Here is a 5,248-nt window from a genome sequence, read left to right on the forward strand (position 1 = left end):
CTCGTTTCCGCATCGGGGCGGATAATTGGATAGAATATCCTTAAATAAAGAAAGGGGGCGTATAAATTGGGTTTTTGGCTAACAATAAAGTTATGGTCCTGATCGAGCAACTAGTAGTCCTATCTATCCACCTCTCCAGACACAATATCTTGAGTGCCTATGATTGTGACCACATCTGCTGGCATATGATGTTTGTACATAGAATCGAGTCCTTGTGAATGGGGAAAGCCAGGTGCTCTTATTTTACGACGATAGGGACTATTGCTTCCATTACTGACAAGAAAGACACCAAATTCTCCTTTAGGTGCTTCAACTGCGGTATAGGTAGAAGGAGCTGGTAAGGAAAAATCTTCTGTATAAGGTTTGAAATGGTGAATTGAGGTAGAGTAGACCGATGATCCTATAGTCATTTGCCCGGCTATTGAAAGAAAAAGCTTGCTTCTGCTTCCCCTATTATATTTTCGGTCCCATCTCTCTCCAAACCTAACGTGGTAATTTCCCATCATAGGGCTTTCTATCTATAGATTAAGCCATTACCAAGGAGCTAATTCTTTCAAAACTCAGTTGACTGCTTCTATAGAGAAGGTGGAGCATCCTTGGCTCAGCATTATAGCACATAGGGCTTCGGCGCTACTACAGCGCTTCGCTAACTCGAAGCGCCTCACTATGAGAATCTAGCTTTGCTAACGCTCGGCTAAGTCTTGACCCTTCGCGCTGACCGTTCGCTTTCTCAGTAGCAAAAGCGCTTCTCTTTGCCCCTTAACCTTAAGTAGAAGGACAAGAAAGAGATTATTGGTTTTCTTGCTTCCGTTTCCTCATCTGCGCTCATCAAGCCAACTTTGCTCTTTGGGAGGTGAAAGAGAGGTTGAAGCGAACATTTTGAAATGACAGCGTCGAAGATATATTTCTATATATACACGGTTACGGTTATCTCGGACTGCATTCCAGAAAAAGAACACTACTTGTGGGGCACTGTCTACTTACAACCTCTACGATAAGCAAGTCAATATGGCCGGTGCGTGGCGAACGGTTCATCAAGCCATTTTTTGCCTCAACTCCCTAAATAGAAATAAGGGTAGTTTCCAAATTCGGGTAAGAAATTTGCACCTGACTGTGATAGCCCTCTCGATACCTTATTGGAGCTTTGTAACTAGTGGCCGGTTTCCCGTCGCATCAGCTTTTTCCCAGTGCGCGGAGCCCCAACGAGGAAGGTGTTAGTGCTTTATCATTGGGTAAATAATGGTAATCCCTCTTTTTATGCTACTCCTAGGGCGGGAAGAAGATAAGAAAACGCGAAGCGTTCTCTTGCTTTACCAACCAGTTGTTTCTAAAGACTGCCCTCTCTCGGCTGGATCTTGGTAAAGCCTACTACGAGGATCCCGTATCCAGCAACCCAACCTATACAAAGGGCATCAAAGCCCCTTGACTATTTTGGAGCTATAAATCTTACCTTATTTATTATTATTAAAAAGGGAAAGGGCCTTTTTGACTGGTGCGTAGGAGCGCACTTCCATTTTCCCTTTACTAGTAGGGGGTCCCGTGGTTCCTATGCCGCTGCGTTTCCCGGTCCTTTTCTTTTAGTGCTTCGACCCGAAGCGATAGCTTCTAGCTAGTTCAGTGGATAAGATGGCTACGCTCCAGCTCACTCAAAAATGGGACGGCAGTGGTCCGCCGCCAAGCTCATTCTGATCTAGGACGCAGTACATTGGAATCCTGAAGCACTACCACGAACGCTACTGCTACTCCGCCTGCGGTGCGGTAAGGTACCACCCTGTTGTGCCAGCAGCGAACTCCGGCGTGTCAGCTTAGTTATCCTCATCAAATCACGTACTTGATGTCTAGCTTCCCAACTGGTAGACGGTTCCCTTTCCCTCAAACCAATGAAGAAGGGAGACGTAAGTTGATTCTTCCAAAGAACCGGAAGTGAAGCGCTATACCGGGGCGGGGGGACGGAAAAAAACGGCTCTGAAGAAAAAAATTGGGGTTCCCAATGCTTCTCCACGCTCAACGAGATACGCCAACCTCGGGATGCTTTAATCCTAACCCCACAAGGTTCCGAGACAGAGCTTAACCTGAGTCTCGGTTAAGAACGGTGATGATATACGTTTCATACGGCGTACAATTCCATGGATAGTTTCATTCGAGATCGTGATGGAGGACATAGCTTACGATCATCGGCTTTGATCATGCCACTAGGCATTTGATTACGACATTGCACAATGATCCGAACACTTTTTCGCATCTCTTCGATACGAATACAGTAATGATCATAGTGATCTCCTCTGGTACCTACTGGTATGTCAGGATCCAATTGGTCATGAACATCGTAAGGTGCTGCTTTTCGCAAATCCCAGCATACCCCAGAACCTCTTAACATTACACCACTAAATCCCCAATCCTTTGCTTGTTGTGTAGTGACAGTACCAATATCCACTAATCGTTGTTTCCAGATACGGTTGCCGGTTGACATCTCGTCTAATTCGTCGATACGAGAAGCAAATTGTTGTGTGAATGAATCAATATCTATACATAATCCAAGAGGCAGATCTTGTGCTACTCCACTTGGTCGTATGAAACTGGCATGCTTCCTGGCTCCCGAGACCCTTTCATAGAATTTCCAACAATTTCTCCCGCTCCTCAAAAGCCCACAGGAACGGAGTTGATGCTCCTACATCCATAGCATGAGTAGTTAAAGCAAGTGAATGATTTAAAATTTGAGTTATTTCACGGAATAACACTCGTATATATTGAGCTCGTAATGGTACCTCGCAATTCAAAAGTCTCTCTACAGCTGAAGAATGGGCGTGTTCTTGGGCCATCATAGAAACATAGGTAGGGTCGACGACGGAACGAAGAACGAAACTTTACGACAGCTTTTTCGTAGACGTTCACTTGCATCACATACACAAGTGCTCTCTGAACTGTCCAATAAGGTCACCCATAACACGACTCTCCCACTTGAGTTATCTTAGCCCCAGGCCATGCTATTCAATAATATTGGAAAAATGGCAGCGTAAGGTAACAACTAGTATGGAAAGTTGGTCGCCTTTAGAAGCCTTCGCCGGTAACCAGAGCGTATCGTCCCGCAACCACTTTGGTACTTTGTTTATAGCTTTTTTAAGTTATGCAATAGAAGGGGGGAATTGCTCTTGAATTGAAGTAGCGCCTTCGGAATATGATTAGGGCTCCTAAGTGGCGCATTCGTGGAGGCAAACCGAAGGAAGAGCAAAAGGAAGGTTGGGTGCTTGTGGGGCGCGGCCATTCGGCCTCGAATAGGAGGGGGCAACGCTCTGGATCCTTCCTGCTTGCAGAAATGAATGGATCAGAAAGGGGCTTGGTTCTCTATTTCTAGGCGGGGGGTGAAGGCCCTAAGAGAAGATTGCCCTATCAGTAAGGAAGAGGGGAAAAAGGTGCTGTCATATATCTCGACCAGTTTCCCAAGGCGTTAGAAATCCAGACTGGCTCAGAGAATAACTCTCGCTATTTAGCCCTTCGTTCCGCCAACAAAGAAGTCATCCTTGACGATTTCCCATTCCTACCCTGCCGAGCCGCCTCTCTTCGCCATTCGATGCTTCCCCTCCCTTTTCTATAACATACCCAGGCGCCCTCCTTTCCAATCACTAAGAAAAAAAAAAGACCAATCAAAGCCCTATCTAAGTAAAGCTTCGTCTGTTATTTTTCCGGCCCCAGGGGAGTTTATTCGACCCATTCCCCAGTCTCCCGCACTACTCAAGTAAGTGTGCGACTCCGTATGAGGACCTCCTTCTCTTCTTCCCACTCTCCGTTCACACGGTTCTCAAAAGCAGAGGAGGAAAGGTGGGCAGCAGGTACCACGAGCCCTCTGTCCCACACATCTATCTAGAAGCAAGTGTAGTTCATCGGTTCCACCGAATGCTCCTATCTCTCAGCAAAGATCGTGTGAGTGTGCAGTTATGCTTCGGATGCTTCACCATAGAATAGATCGATCCAGTTTCCATTCTTTTCCGGTGCACTCGCTTTATATCTCCGACACACAAGGAAGGACGCGGTGGGAAGGAAGCAGCCCTAGCCTTTGTCTGGCCGATCATTCTGCTGGCATCTCGCATTCACGCCCCCGTTTAACTGCCGCTCGGGGATGTAGTTGTAGATAGGTCAGTCTTAGTGGGTCGTTGCCTCCACCTGTTATCTCCTTCTACGACATGCTGTTGTCGTCGCCATATTCCATATGTCACTTAGTCATCTATGAAGCACCTCTGAAAGAAACGGAGGACTTCATTGAGTGACCCCGCGATCGCCCTCTGAACGATTAGAATAACATAAAGCTTGAAGATAAGTTTTGTACTCAATTAATTTCTCAGTCCCTCTAGTCGGGTGGGTGCCGGCCGATTTTTCGACCAGATCCCCCTAAAAATCGTACGTGCGTGTCTCCTCGCATGCGGATCACGCCATTTGATGTGGCCCAGCCCAGCATTCATTCGTAAATCCTGTAGTGAAATTGAGACTGCTCAACCTCGGAACCTAATTCGCGTGTAGGCAGCGTTGTCTGTCGTACCGTTGACTCTATCTATTCATGGAATTTTCTTTATTTCATTTTCTATTTTATATAGGCTCACTCCCTCTTTTTCCAAGAATTCATCCACTTCCCCTTACTCCATAGGCCCTTCTCTAATAGGGAAAAGCCTTCAATTTCCGTCAAATGACCCGGCCTCCCCTGGCTCTTCCACCGTCCAGGATACCTTTCCTCCCTATGGTATGCTCCCCCGGCGCAGGCTTCGCGCCTGCGGCGTTTTCGCCAGACAGTCTTTGCCAGTAGTGCCATCCTCCCCGCTGGCTGTATAGGCGGGTTGTCCCTCGCTGCTGCTTTCTTTTAAGTTATGGATTAAAGGAACAAATGTAGTTGAATGGAACAGCAGGCGGGTTACACGTTCCACTGTGCCGAGATGTGAGGTGCAGGTGGTGATGATCACCCCGGGATTATGTGCTAGCGCACTTGACAGGCACTCCAGAACCCGCCAACGCTCGTGAAAACCCGGGTCGGTCGGTCTTCCATTCATCCGACCGGAGGTATGGATAACAAGGCCACCTTCACAACCTTCTCCCTTCTGTCCCCATGTTGGAATAAGGTAAGGTGGTTCACTTGAGTTGCTCAACCGCCACTTAGCCCGGTGCTCATGACGTGCTACGGAACCTTCTCTGTGCCGGGGGAGGGGGACCAAGCAGGGCATAGCCAGCGGCATAGGAGCCGACTCGGCATCAGCAGCTTCGTGCC

At 47.6% G+C, this 5,248-nt stretch overlaps 1 pseudogene; it reads left to right on the forward strand.

The window, feature by feature from the left end:
* Positions 1-2,798: 2,798 nt before the first annotated feature.
* LOC114075251 lies at positions 2,799-4,294 on the forward strand (annotated as a pseudogene).
* The last annotated feature ends 954 nt before the right edge of the window (positions 4,295-5,248 follow it).

This window comes from Solanum pennellii, chromosome 12 (assembly GCF_001406875.1).
Source record: "Solanum pennellii chromosome 12, SPENNV200".
Taxonomy (NCBI): domain Eukaryota; kingdom Viridiplantae; phylum Streptophyta; class Magnoliopsida; order Solanales; family Solanaceae; genus Solanum; species Solanum pennellii.